At 38.2% G+C, this 15,992-nt stretch overlaps 1 long non-coding RNA gene across 1 annotated transcript in view; it reads left to right on the top strand.

The window, feature by feature from the left end:
• The window catches only part of LOC116667022, a 429,450-nt gene that overhangs the window by 267,492 nt on the left and 145,966 nt on the right, over nt 1-15,992 (top strand). The gene's annotated exons all lie outside the window — the stretch shown is intronic.

Genomic DNA, 15,992 nt, shown 5'->3' on the forward strand with positions numbered 1-15,992 from the left:
GAGAGGAAGATTGTGTTGGCTCTATGTTAGTGTGACCTCTCCCCCGATCCAAGCTCGACATGGCAGCCGGAGAGGTATTTTACAAGTGAAGACTGTATTACCCAGACCTTGTGTTATGGATTTAATTGTGTCCCTATCCAAATTCATATGTTGAAACCCTAATCCACAAAGGGACTATATTGGAAGACAGGCCCTTAAAGGGAGTAATTAAAGTTAAATGAGGTCATAAGGGTAGGGCCCTAATCTGATAGAACTGGTATCCTTTCAAGAACAGGAAGAGACACTAGGAGTGTGTTCCCATACAGGAAAGGTCACATGAGGACACAGTGAGAAGGAGGCCTTTCAGAAGCCTGGAAGGGAGGTCTTACCAGAAGCCAGTCCTGCTGGCACCTTGATCTTGGACTTCAGCATCCAAAACCATGAGAAAATAAATTTCTGTTGTTTAATTGAGGGATATTGAGGGATACCGTGACAAGTCTAATGCCCTTCAAATTGAGATCACTGTCAATAACTTTTCATTCCATCCATACTGACTTGTATTCCTTGGATATTCTAAGCTTGTAGGGATTAAGAGTAGTCATTAAGTCTCCTACACTGAAGTTTGTTCAGAACTCTCCTGGTAGTTTTCAAGACTGGCTCCTTTTCTTCAAGTCTCAGTTCAGATACGCCCTCATCAGAGAGGTTATGACTGATCGTTTCATCTAGAGTATCTCCAGTCATCCCCTGCCCCCAGAACCTTCTGCAGTGGTATTCTCTTATTTCCTTTTCTGCATTTATCACTACCTGCCATTGTCTTTCTTATTTATTGACTGTTTGTTTATTGTTCATCTCTTCTCACTAACATGAGACCTCTGTGAGGGCAGGGGCCTGCCTGTTGTGTTGAGCGTTCATTTTCCATCTCCATGTCCAACGGAGTGTCTGCCATATGCGCTGTATATTGAAGGTTGTGTGTGTGTGTATTGAATGACAAATGGATGGATTTTTCTCTTCTGTTTCCTGTTTCCCTTTCCACCAGCTCTCCACCCATTGCCTAGCCCATGCTGCATGCTTTTAGACAACTGCTCCAATTGACGAAAAGCTCTTAGAAAATTTAGAAATTCTCTTTATAGGAGGAGTTGTATTTCCTCGGAAATTAGATTTTTTATGATGGAAGTTTAATCCAGTGGGCAAATATTGAGGGATTCCATGACCAGTCCAATGCCCCACAAACTGAGATCACCATCAGTAACTTTAATTCCACTCAATCTAAAGGTCTTACAGGCCTTAGCCTGTTTTCAAGCTATACAAGGAAGGATTGGTGTTTATAAAAGGAAAATGATGTGTTTGAAGTAAAGTGATTTTATAAGAGGTAGGACATTGGCTGATTTTGAAGGACTTTTATTGCACTGAAGCTTCAACAAAAGGCACTTACCTCTTCCCTGAAGGTGTGAGAGGGAGATAATGTGGCAGTGAAGTGCTGTCAAACCGAAGTAAGGCTCCCTAGCCCAATGGCGTTGAAATCCAGTCTTAAATGGTATAAACCACTAAACCATCACTGGTGTAATTCACAGCTACTCTCCTTGACATGCTGACAAGGCAGGGAAGTCATATGCCAAAGAGAATTTCTAATCACTACTTTTCTAATCACTATCTCTGTCTTGAGATGCCTTCAATCTGTTATCAAACTTTTATCTCCCTCTGGTCCTGCAAGTTGTGCAACTAAAACCTGCTGATACTAACAACAACATGAGGTTCCTTGTTATTTTTTCATTGCAAGAGTTTACACAGAATATACCATCCAGCCTTCACAGAGGAAGACTTGAAGTTCCTCTCTTCCTTTGCTTCATTACCCTGAGCCTAAGCTCAGTTTGAACATCAAACACAGAGAATGATCTGAATCCAATAGAGTAGAGATTGGTCACGGAGAAGAATTAGCCAGGCCCCTGTGTGCAAACATGGTTTCTCAACCAATATCCTGCTAACAGCTTCTTCCTCCTGTTTTATTAAAATAGCATGATGACTTGTAATAGTTTTCGATTTTTTTTTCCATCAGCACCCAATACATTATTTTAGTACTTTGTAGAAGAAGATTCTATTAGGTTGTATTATATATTTAGCCTTGAATATATATATTTTTCCCACTTGCCTATAATAGGAAAAGGCTATTTTAGTTCATAGGATGCTTAGCACACAAACAGCTCACTGGTTCATTGAACAGCTCTAATAGAAGCCAGTATCTGTAAGTTTAAATGCTACCTTCAATCTGTCCCATTCCACTTACCCCAATTACCTATGCATGTAGAGCCTGGTCCCTATTTTACCTTAAGCTTGATTTGATTTAAGAGAAGCTGCTTGTATTTTCTTTGCCTCAAACATAAATAGCAAAACAAATACCCTAGAAACATCCCTCACCTTTAACAGTAGAGAATAATGACAGTGACATCTGATCAGTGCAGAAGAGCTGGTGAGACAATGGGAAGCTGGGAAAAGAAGCATGGAGAAAGAAAAAAATAAACAAAACCTTTAAAACTGTCTGTAATAGGCTGGAAGATGAAATATATTACCTTCTCACCCCGGCAATGATTTCTGCTGAGAAGAAGAGCACAGTCTTTTATTTCTTCTCCTCCTTCTTCTTCTTCTTCTTTTCTCCTAAAGAAACAATTCTCTAGGAATGGGATTTTTTTTCCTATTAAATGGAAAATCATTATAGTTTTGCAGTAATACTAAAAAAAAAAAAACCCTAGTAGTAGAGTATATTCTATTTGTAATAATGTAATCCTTTTGGCAGACTTACAGGAACAATCCAGCAGCAATGTTTTGTCTGGCATTTATTTCTACTTAGAGGGACTCTCCCTGCAGTATGTTGCTGATATTCCATCCAGCTTTTTAAAATAGATGGCAAGACTTTAAAAAAAAAAACAAACTTGCATCTTACTTGCTTATAAGGAAATAAAAATCCTAATAATTACAAATTCTAATATTTATACAGTTGTATGTTATGGTTTAGCCACTTAAATACATGGGGTATAAGCTGAATACGTATTATCTATATTTTTCATGATCACTTGTGTTTTTCCTCTACAAATAACAATGCTAGTATTCATTGTGCTCACTTCCCTCCAGTCCTTAAATAAGAAAGATGCAAATCTCTGCAACCACTTGTTTCCATAATCCCTTCTCTTGATATGTTCTGTAAGGTAAACTGGCATAATATTGTCACCAGGTGGTCAGACCAGGTTTCAGATCTACTCTGTATTTCCCCTAAGATTACCGCAAAATTAATATAGTGAGTTTGTTTTTCAGTGTAGTAAAAATGTTTGTTGGTTTCTTAATGTAGTGAAAAAAAAAAGTTAAAAAGAACTAGCCCCACCCTAGTGTGCCTGTTTTCTAAAATAATTTAGCATGTTGTTTTTCAAAACAATTCTGAAGTTTATTCTATTTTTGTCCTTCCTATATTTTGTTTTATTGGAATAAGAGAATGTAGTATTTAAAGTCTAAGTGTAACAGTACTTGTTTTTTTCACTCAAACATTCTCATTTACTGCATATCCGAATCTTTGTTGCTTGTCTTGCTTTTTACAAGCAGTCATCTTCCCAGGCACTGCTTCCAGGATGAAGTAGTAATCCTGCTCCTCTTAAATCTTTGAATTATAATCTCGCTCTAGAAGGATTTATGCTCTTCAATCTTTGAGTTATAATCGTGTTCCAGAAGAGTTTATGTCTGCTTGTTCTTACAGTGATTTGTGTACTTACCAGAAAAAACACCACCTTCGCCTCTACAATTTCTCTACTAAATAACATGTATTTAATATTTACTGCATGACCGGTACTCTCCTGAGTGTACGTTGTTCAGGGATCCAGCAGGAAAGAGTCACACTCAAAAGGAATTATTAGAGAGTTTAATTAAGTGACTATTTACAAACATTTGAGCAGAATTAAGGGGAAACAACAGGGGGTGGTGAAGGATTCCAGAGGTAACAACAGAAGGAAATGGCGACCACTCTCCAGCTAGAAACAGCAGGAGGTAGAAGAGGGTACCAGAAACTGGCAAAACTGTAGCTGTGGAAAGGTGCCTCTCAATACCAACTTGGCTTTGGGTAGAAGATGGCAACACTGCCTATCTGTGGCCTGGCAGGGAGCTGCTATGGGGAAGGTGTGCAGCCCTCACTTTCCCTGTGCCCTCCCATTTCCTCTGGGTGTGTCTAGTATCCCACAAAACTGACTAGAAGTCAGAGGGAATCTAGACACTTCACAATACCAAGGTTTGCCTCCCAGGCACCAAGATGAGGGGGGAAAGAGCAGAGTGAGTGAAGACTGTAGCACATGGTGACCCTGTGGATAAACTGATTTAATTCTCACAATGACTGTATCATATGGATATGGTCTAATATCTGCCCTGTTCTGTGGGTGAGGTAACGGACTGATGTGATTCGCATATGGGTCATGCATCTCATGAGCAGCAGAGCCAAGATCTGAACCCAGAGTCTTTCCCCACACACTCTGTTTCTGAATCGCTACAAGATACAGCCCAAGGAGAAGCTTTCTCATTGCTCCATGGGTGGGAATCAAGACACAGAACATGGTGTTCTTTCTGGAGCTCCTCTCCCCTTTCCTTAGCTCCCGTCTTTACATCTGCACATAATTTGAGAACCATGATAGCTGTGGAGCTAGTGTGACTCCTGTCATTTGCCTTTGGATGTAAATTACCATTTGACGAACTCTTCTTGTGAATAAAACAGGTACATTTTCTGAATCAGTAACTATTTTAAGATAGTGAATCCTGTCTTATTCTTAGCATTTTTAACTATCATTCCAAACTTCAAAATATAATTACATAGAGGTTTCAACTCTTGATTAGAGGGAGAGAAGAAAAAAAAGCATTCTGAGGAGTAGTGTAGTGGTGCAGAGGTGACATGTGCAAAAGCCTAGACGTTTATTAGAAATATTTTCAAAATTTCTAACTTCTTTTATACTGAAAATCACGTTTAGGTCAGGTTTCTGCTATTCTGAAGTAGAGTGAAATTATTCTGTCAGAAAGCTTACTAGAATGCATTTTAAAACTATATCCCTTCAGCAGTCAAGACACTTTCTGGTGCAAGTAACAGAAACCCAATTCATACTAACTTAATGAAGAAAGGGTTTACTGGCTCGTGAAGTTAGGAAAGATACTGGAGAATCAGCAGAATGAAGACTGTTTTACAGGATTTAGGATCTACAGGATTGGAATCTGAGACACCGTTTGGGGAAGGTGCGCTGCGCGCGCTCTCTCTCTCTCTCTCTGACTCAACCCACATTTGATCTCTTCCCAGTTTTTCAGTGTGTTGGTGTCATTCCCTTTTACTTAGAGAAACACTGTCTTAACATGATGGGTTGGATGACCATTGTCAGCTCCAGATGAGCAACTCCAGTGGAAGGAATTTCTTTTCCTTAGGGTCCATTTATCCATCCAGGCGATGAACCCTGATAGATCCTCTAGATTTGAATGGCTATCCCTTATTTTAATCACCGTTACCAGGAAAAAGGGGTTATGTGATTCTGCAGAAATAACTCACCTGCCAATCTATGTGGTCAGAATTATTATATGTGTTACCAGGTGAACAGTGAAGGAAAATATGGTGGGCAGGTTAAAACAAAAATAGATAAATAAAGATCTGTTCATTGTCCAATGAAGCCAGCCAGCTGCCTACTGATTTGATAGATTGCTTGCCTGCTTGCTTGATTTTCTTCCTCCTCAACTATCAGAGAAACAATGATACTTTAATTTAATTTACTACTTTGTTTTGAAATGCTATCAATTTCAAACATATGAAAACCATTCTGAGATTTTCTAATAAAAGATTCTTATTCAAGGTAGTTTTGTATATATTACATCTTTTTCTTGGGGAGGGTAGTTGGGTTTATTTATTTATTTTTAATGGAGGTACTGGGGGATTGAACCCAGCACCTCTGTGCATGCTAAGCATGTACTATACCACTGAGCTACATCCTCCCCTTGTCTTACATCTTGATGAAAAATGTTTAGCCATATAACTTCTATGAGATGTTTAAAAGTTACTTTTGCTATATGATTCACATTATTTTTCTTCTCAAATGCCAGTAGGAGATTGGTGGTAATATAATCAAGTGAATTTATTATCTTATCTATGTGGATTATTGGCATTTTATTCTATTCTCAGTCAATATGATAAAGCCCGTTTCTGCTGTCTTCACCATCAATCTTCAAAATTCTATAGCAATTTTTTTTTCAGTTTCTAAATTAATACCGTGTTAGTTTACTGTTCCCTATATTCCATTTTGCCCAGATCTCTAAAAAATAGTAGGAGAGCTACATTGATTCATGTTTGTCAAGGCTTTTGTTTTCAGAGTTCTGAAATTTTTAAGGCAAACAAGTTAACAAAACTCAAAATACAATATTTATTCTCTCCACCTATAATTTTATTAGGCATTTATAAATTTCCCTGTGGTAATAATTAAATATTTTCTTTATCTAAATTGTGAATCAAATGATGGCAGAAAACAACTGCCAGTTTTTAAATTACACATGGTACTTAGCGGAGTGACATATGCATTCTCGGCACTTACTGTGGATGGGAATATAGCTATTTATAGTATCAAAAGAGAGGTTTTGAAGACGTGTCAGTTGATGAACTACAGGTCACAAACTCAAATATGAATCACACAACTGTGGTCAAGAGGCAGAACTGTGTTATATAAGCCTGACGGTGCCTGACGTACACTGTTGTAGATGGAGGTGGGGGAGAAGAGAGACTTTTCTAGAAAGGTAGGTGGTAGAGTTGGAGTCATCTCTGTTTTATTTAATACCTAGGAAATCTATCTTTCTCTCATCTATTTCTCTAATCTATCTATCATCAATCTATCATCTCTTTGAGATGGTCCTCAGACTATGTATTTTTTGTGACCTTTAGACTTTAAGGTCCTGGAGGACTAGAACTTAGCATTATATTTTGTATATTTAAATGTTGCATGAATGCTGACCTTGATCTGTTCTGTTTTTCAGTGACACTAAATCAGAATTTTAAATCTCTTCTCAAAGCCTTCCAGAGATGTCCTATTTCGTCCAGAATGAGAACCAGTGTTCTTATGACAGTCCACATTGTGATTTACAGAGCAAACAGGGCCCCTGTTTCTTCCATGGCCTCTTCTCCAGCTGCTTTTTCTATTGCTCATTCTGCTTTAACCAGTCTAACTTCCTACTGGACCTGGAACACATCGAGCCAAATCTTACCTCCAGGCCTTCCTCCTGCTATTTCTTCTCCTTGGAGGAGTTTCCTTTGGGTGGCTGAATAGCTCTCCCCTCTCTGTTTCTAACTTCCCACTCCAAGTTGATTTTTATATATTTATTCTTTTTTTTTTCAACTTTATTGAGATATAGTTGGCCAAAAATGTATGTATTTAAGATGTACACTTGATGTTTTCATATACGTATACATTGTGAAGGACTCACTGCAATCAAGATAATTAAGATCTCAAATAGTTACAGTATTTTTGGTGGTGGTGTTTTGTTTTATTTTGTGGGGGGAGGTAATTAGGTTTTTTTTTTGTTTATTTGTTTTTTAATGGAGGCATTGGGGATTGAACCCAGGACCTCATGCATGCTAAGCACACACTCTACCACTGAGCTATACCCTCTCCTAGTTCTAATATTCTTATCTATTTATTTATTTATTTATTTATTCATTTTGTTATGAGAATACTTGAGATTAACCTTATCAAGTTCCATGTATCCAGTACAGTACTGTTAACTACAGTCACATTGCTGTACAGCAGATCTCTGGACTTACTCATCTTATATAACTAAAACTTTATATCCATTGAACAGCAATGACCCCACTTTCCCCTCCCACCTGGCTCCTGGTAACCACTATTCTACTCTCCATTTCTGTGAATTTGGCTATTTTAGATACCTAATGTAAGTGAAATTAACATTTGTCTTTGTATGTCTGATTTATTTCACTTAGCCTAATGTCCTCCAGGTTCATATGTGTTGTTACGAACGGCAAGATTCTCTTCTTTTTCTAGGTTGAATAATATTCCATTATATGTATGTATATTACGTTTTCTTTATCTATTTATCCATTGTTGGAAATTTAGATTGTTTCTATATCTTAGCTATTGTGAGCCATGCTGAAGTGAAGATGAGAGGGCAGATATCTCTTCATGATCGCAATTTCAGTTCTTCAGGATACATACTAAAGAAGTGAATCCATTATATGCTAGTTCCATCTATTTTTTTTATTTATTTGTTTTTTGGGTTTTTTTTTTTTTTTTTTTTTTTGAGGACCCTCCATACTGTTTTCCATAGTGGCTGCACCAGTTTCCATTCCTATCAACAGCATACAAGGGTTCTAATTTCTTCATATCCTTACCAATGCTCATTATATTTTGTTTGTTTGTTTCGATAACAGCCATCCTAATGGTATGTGCTGGTATCTCATTGTGGTTTTAATTTGTATTTCTCTGATGATTGTTGATGTTGAATACCTTTTCTTACACCTGCTGGCCATTTGTATGTCTTCTTTATAGAAATATCTATTTGAGTCTTTGCTTATTTTAAAATCAGGTTCTTTGGTTTTCTGCTATTGAGCTGTATGAGTTCCTTATATTTTTTATTAACCCCTTATCAGTTATATAATTTGCAAAAATTTTTTCCATTCCATAGGTTGCTTTTTCATTTTGTTGATTTGCTGTGCAGAAAGTTCTAAGTTCGATATAGTTTTGCTTCTGTTGCCTATGCTTTTATTTTTTAAAATTTTTTTAATGTTGCTTTCTTAGTAGCACCTTGGCTTCCATTTTAAAAATTGCAACTACCCCCCTCCCCCAGTTCTGTTCACATTCCCTATTTTATTTTATCCACAGCATTTATCATTAACTGGTATACTATGTATTCTATTTTACTTCGTATATTTTTCCACATCTTGAATGTAATCCCTGTGCATATGCGCAGTTTTTCAGTTTTTTCTGTTTACAGTGTTATATTATTAGGACCCAGAGCTTTGCATATAGGAGCCCCATTAGTGTGTGTGTGTGTGTGTATACATGGTTATATGTTACATAAATGTTATTATAATATATTATACACACACACACACACATACACACACACACTTAACAAAAACTGACAATTTAAGACCACACACATTTCTTACATTATTTGAAGTGAGGCTGTGGAAGAATTATCTCGGGCCTCTTTCTCAGCAACGTGTGGAAGGCACGATCCTAGGGTATGCACAGGACACCAGGAGGAAATAGAAGGGACAGCTAAGTGTGAGAGGTGGATGCATAAGCTGCAGTATGATGGGAATCCATGGCCTCTGAAAGTCTTTGTTTTATAATATCATTTTTAATATATACTTTATAATCTAGTTTAGTGGCATTTTATACTGGTCATTGAGTGCTGTGATCTTTGCTTTGTTTCTACAACTTCTAAAATTTAAACTTTGAATCAAATGTTCATATAAGTAGCACACTGAAAAGAATGTTGTCAGTGTCAAAATCACGTGCAGTAAAAATGACAATGAAATAGCAGTGGTGTGGTTGTGCAACGGGTGTTATGTATACCTTGTTTTATTAACCCTGGCAGAATTTTGTAAGTTGGATTTATATATCCTCATTTCTATCAGTTTGCCTATTTCATTACTCTCACCTTGGACAATCAAAATAAGATGTTCATTATGTTTCTCTGCTGGGTTTGCACTTCTGTGCAGGCAATAAACAAGAGCAATGCCTGTATATACAAACCAGGTTACAGAAGAAACCCCACTCACCAGCTCAGGGCCTAACAGCCTTTAGCAGACCTCAGGGTCATTCTAACTCTCCAGGAAGTTTGGGGGGAAAATTCAATCCTTTGATGAGGGGCAGCATTCTAAAACAGGGTGGGTGACTGTCTAAGATGGATGGTTTCAGGGCAGCCAGTGAGGCCATGATTTGTGATAAATGCGTTCGCCTATTCCCAATCTTAGTCACTGCAGCAGGCACTGTTCATGCACAACTTCAGAGCTTCTTGGTCTCACCTGAGACTTCAGCGGAAGCTGTGTGATGCACTCATCCACTGTCAGAATGGACTCAAACCAGCTTTACCGAGGCTCTTCCTGACAGGGATCTGCCTCATGTTTGTGCCTCCCAGCCTGGGTCTTCTGTGTGACAAGGGGCCGTTTGCCCTTTTGATCGCATTGGTGAAACCCAGAGAAATGTAGGAATTCATGTACTGGGGGTGTAAACCTCTAATTAGTGGGAGATGGATGAAACCCAGTGCATAAACCCTGTGTCCCCTTCTGGGTGGTCTTTCAAGATACAGAGTTAACGTGGCTTGTGAAGGACAACTGAATGAGATCCACTTCCTGGACTCTAGTTCTGTGATCCAACATTACATCGTTTCTTCTTGCTTCCTGACTCAATTTCCTTTCCCTCAGTCTGGTCCTTGAGATAGCACTCCCGATAAAGGATAACTTCTACCTCTTCACATGAGACCCTGCCTTGTGCAGGAAGGCAGACTAAGACCTTGGCATCAAGGGGTCACTCTAGAAAGGAGATGGGGATTTGGAGCTGGATTACTCTCTGATCTGACGACAATAAGGATCTCACTGCTAGTGATAAGTGGGGTGGTTATTGACACTGTGGCTTTCACTTGTGAATCATCGGAATGAAGTACAGGAGGGAGGCAAGGCACCAACTAGGAAGTGACTGAGGGCTTGAATGATGTGGGGGAAATGATAATTATAAGGTATGTGAATTGGCTTGATTCTTTATTGAAAAACTTGAAACAAGAAGGTAGGTTCAGGATAGCCAAGTGCTAACTCAAAGCACATGAAAGCCAGAGCACCTCTTGGGCAGCTCTTAAAGGAGATTTTCATCTTCTGAAGCCACAGAACAGACTGCATTGAAAATTACACCCACTATAAGGATGATCCCTCCATAAGGCATAATTCCTCCAGACACCAGCTATCCACATGGTAGCAGGTCAGTTAACTTGGATTCCTTCCACCCAAAAAGGGAGAGACTTGACATCTACTACATATGTGGGTTTCCCTCCCGACCAGCAGTGCATCCACCATTACCACTTAAGAATGTCTGAAGTGTTGGGTTCATTGCCATGGTAGCCCACACAAAATTGTGTCGGGACAAGGGACTCTTTTACAGCAATGAAACTATGGCAATGATTGCATGATAATAGATACACTGATCTTACCATAAACTTCATCATGCGGACAGATGAGTAGAATGGATTGTTAAAGGTTCAGGGAAACAGACAGTTTGGGAACAATATCTCGGGGATTGGGGCACGGACTACCAGAATGTAGTCTATTTGATGGGCCAACAGTGTCCGTAGTAACTAGTATATACAGGTCTGGGAACCAAGCAGTGGAAGTAGGATTGGTTCTTGGCAGCCTACTCTTAGTGGGCTGCTTGTGGAATTGGTGCTTTCTCGGGCTTTGCCAAGTCAGTGGTCATAGATCTTGGGAGAAAGAGTATTTCTTTTAGAGACAGTAAGAGTGCTGTGGAATTTTAAGCTATTACTTTATTTTCCTGATTGCTTTGGGCTTCTTATGCCTGAGGAACAGGCATAAAAAAGAGTCACTGCACTGCTGGGAATACCAGACCCTGATGACCACAACGAGCTGGGGTAATTCCTGACAATAGTGATAAAAGGGATGTCTTGAATCTAGGGGGTTCCCCACGGCCCCTTCTGCTTCTGACGTCAGCAGCAAGAGTGAATGAATATTTGAAAAACTTTGACTTTAAAAGAGTAAAACAATTAAGGGCACAGATGTGTCAGTGATGAGTGCCTGGGTCTTCCAACAAGATAAGCCATTAGGATCAGTTGAAGTGCTGGCCAAGAGTGAGAGAAACCTACAAGGATGGTGGAGACTGGAAATTGCCTTTTTTCAAGCATAAATAGAGTGATCAAGTGACTGGGGATGTTACAGAGGAACAAGATGACCTTTAGAGTCTCTTTCTGTGTAGAGACTTGATGCCTCAAGAGGCCCAAGGATTAATTTATTTTCTAAATCTTAATAGCATCTGCCTGTTTTGTATCCACCACTTAAGTCCATTTGGACAATATCATTATCTTGATAAATACATGGCAACAGCACACTTGATTCCCTTACATACACCTGTCCTTCATTATACATCAGGTGCATAGAAAACAAGAAAAACAAAGTTCTCAAGTAATGCGTAAGATGATAATTGGGTGATGATTAACTCTTGGGTTCAAAAATACATACACTTCACATACAGCAAGCTGGTGTTTAAGCAAAACCTTTTGCACAAGATGTGTAAATAAGGAGCCTGGTTCTTATTTCTTTAGGGTAAAAGGGAAAAACAAAAACAGTGAAAGTGAGCAACCAGCTTGATAGGCTAATGAAATGCTGGGCCTTGATAAAAGGATTCTGGAAGGAATTATTGCTAATATTAGGTTTGGCTGCATTGCTATGTTAGAAAGTCACTGAGCAAAGAATTGTGGGGGTAGCATTGATTTTCAGGCCCTCTTATTGGGGATTTGACTTGGAGGCTCCCTGGGAGGACTTCTCCATGCACTGTTCTTCTCCAGGATCATTTTTCTTCCTCCTCCTCCTTCCCCTCCTTTTTTTTTTTCAACTTAGGAGTGAGCTTCAGTATTTGCTGTGTGACCTCAGACAAATAATTTATCTTTTAAAATTGTTTTGGTTTTTTTTTGGTGGTGGTAATTAGGCTTATTTATTTAATTATTTGAACAGAGTTCCTGGGGCTCAAACCCAGGACCTCGTGCATGCTAAGCACATGCTCTACCACTGAGCTATACCCTCCCCACCTTCATTTATCTTTTTAGAATTGAGATACCTCTACCATAAAATAAAATGCAACGGTTAATACCCTTATAACTTGATTCGACTAATATGTTTTGAGCACCTGGGATAGACTAAATGTGGGGGGTGCATGTAAGAACAAGATTATAAACTCTTCAAAAGCAGCGAAGGTGACTTTGAGTGTTCAAAATAAATAATCCTCTAATCAGGCTCTTCTTGAAGCCTGTTTCCTTGCCTGTCTGCTGAGGATGAATACCTGAAGTGAACTCCATCTTCTCAGATTAAAATTTGAAGAGACCGTCTAATACAAGCCCTGCCTGCAGGCTTACTCTGAAATGGATATTGTCTCTTTTATTCCTGAAGGTTTTCAGCCTCCATCAGTCACTCATTTCTGTTATTTATTTCAGGCAAACAAGCCATTTTGCCTGATGTCTCACCAAAATCTACCCTGATTTATGAAAACTTCATTTTCTCTCATCTAATTTTTCAAAACCACTGCACAGGATCCTTGTAAGACATACTTGAAAATAGTCGTTAAGGCCAGGGAAGAATATCTCATTAAAACCATTCTGCTGTCTTATGCTGTGACACACATGTTCAAGCACACATCAGTGTTGCTGAAGGTGTCCTATAAGGCATGGCATAGTGAAAATGGCTATTTGTTAAAATAATAACCACCAGGAGTGAGATCTGGGGAAGATCAGCCGTTGCCTGACAGATGCAGGCTTCCTCAGGGACCTGTCAGCGGCTTATGCCAGCAGTTAACTGGTTTTATCTCAAGATCTCAACACCCAGCAGGGATAGGGAGATTTTTCAGCCAGATCTGGGGAGAGAATTAGGCATGTGAAGCTAGTGAGGGAAAGTGTGAGGTATAAAGTATAAAATTCTCTGAGCACCCCGATGCAATGCTAGCCTTAAGCATTTGCTAGTTCAACCAAACGCATCTTTGATTAGTTTGAACTTGCAATTATTTTTGTAATAATACTTTTAAAATAGCTTGTAAGAAAAATGATGAACTTTTCCTCCCCATTTGAAAGCACTTCCTTGAGGTTAGTAGAAGGCATTAGAGAAATAACTGCTTCTATTGTGTTTAATCCTGCAGAGAGAGGATGGCTGGGTGTTTAGCAACCTCATCAAAGTAATTACAGCTGTCTCGAAAGAGAGTTGGGCTCATTTAGATGTTTTGAGTCAATTATAGGGGGTCCCCTGTTTTCTTGGTGATACTATAAAACAGAGGCAAAATTCTCACCAGAGAAATGCAGATACATTTTATATCTGGCAGCAATAATAATAGTAACAAGAACAATATCTACCTCTCATGGTTTGATTGGTAGAAAATCAAATTATATTACATATAGAAAGCATTCTCTTAACCATAAAATGAAGTTGGATTTCATTATTATTTTTATCCATTCACTTGTTTCTTAAATGGGAAAAATAGTAAAAATTATTAGCTTGTTTCTTTTTCTAAAATTGGCCAAGAACTACTCCTCATTGTAAAAATTTTCAATTCTGTTAAACCATATTTAGGGTCATACTTTTATAATTTATTCTCACATATTTCTTTCAGTTGGGGCGGTCAATGTCTCTCTTAATATTTCAATACTGTCAAATAAAAAAAACAGAAAATACGGAATTCTCCACAGATTGTCCATAAACCAGAAATGTTTATTCCTTGATTAACTTATTTTGCTCACAAAAAGAGATCCAGATGTATTTTGCAATACGCTGACAATTATATTGCAGACTCTTTTGGACATTTTTATCTTTTGTCTAGAAAAGAATGTGGAATTATGTGTGTATATATATATTTTTTAAATTTCTTTTTGGTTTTTTTTTGGGGGGGGGAGGAGAGATAATTAGTTTTATTTGTTTTTATTTATTTTTTTTAATGGAAGTACTGGGGATTGAACCCAGGACCTTGTGCATGTGAGGCAGACAGTCTACCACTAAGCTGTACTCTCCCCATCATGTATATATTTTTGAAGCTTAAATAAGTGAACCTAGAAATTAGAGTGTCATAGTAAAAAAAAAAAAAAGTTGAGAAAACTGGAACCTTGTCACTAACTAGGTTCTATGAGATAAATTACTGTACCTAGCATCAGTTTACCCCACAGCAGATAAGAACTATGAATCAATTGTCTTTAATACCCTTTCCATCTTAATATCTAAGGTTTAAGTTGTCTATCAGATCATCTGGTCCATCTAGCTTACCTCTGTTGTTGTTATTGTTGTTGTTGTTATTATTATTATTATCATCATCATCATAATTTAATCCAGAAGGAAATCAAGACCCTGAAAGATGAAGTTACCTATTCAAAGATACACAGCTTTTTTGGTGCCGGAGCCAGAAATAGTATCTAAGTTTAATTCTGTGTCAACCACAGAAGGAACATTTCCTTGTTTGACCCATCTCTCAAGAAGTCACATAGATAAGAATATGTATCTCCTAGTTTATCAGGAAGAAGCTGGTAAGAACAGATGATCCTTAAAAATGGCGAGCTACAGTTGATCACAGAACCAAATAAAATGGAATGGAATGGTGAAGTCGCCTCCAGGCATGGAGCCATGTGAGACGGTGTTACCATCAGTTCCTAGCGTCCTCTCTCTGTAATCTTTCCTTTCCTTAGTCCATACCTCTTTCAACACAATTTCTGTTTAAAATGTTTATAATTCATCAAGAGCAAATTAATGTAATTCCTATAGCTTTCTTAGCCAAGAGGCCTGAAACCCCCAAATTAGAGCCTTGAACTGATGGCACAAAGCTGAACCCTTTTAATTTTGTCTGGTTCTTTTCATTGGGATAATGAACACTGAGCTCATTTACAGCTTTGAGAACACGTCATGTGAGCTAGTGGCAAAATAAAACTCTTTTTACAACCAGGATTTTCTAAGTAGCATTCATCCAAAATAACTTGGGAAAATATTAAAATTGTAAATTGAATTAAAGATAAATTTGTCTGCATAATTTCAAAAGTAAACAAACATTCAGAAATAACAGGTATAATTTGTCATTTGGTATAATTTAGTAACAAAATAAAACGGAGGGGAATCAGGGAAGATGGCTAATTAGATCGGTGTTCCTGGCGTGCACTTTTATCATCTACTTGGCACCCTAACTTGTAAAGTAACTGGGGCTGACTGTAGATGCCTAAGGGAGAAGCAGATAGACAGGCTGATACTCCTGTAAAAACAAAGGGAAAAAGCA

The sequence above is a fragment of the Camelus ferus genome, chromosome 11, assembly GCF_009834535.1.
Source record: "Camelus ferus isolate YT-003-E chromosome 11, BCGSAC_Cfer_1.0, whole genome shotgun sequence".
Taxonomy (NCBI): domain Eukaryota; kingdom Metazoa; phylum Chordata; class Mammalia; order Artiodactyla; family Camelidae; genus Camelus; species Camelus ferus.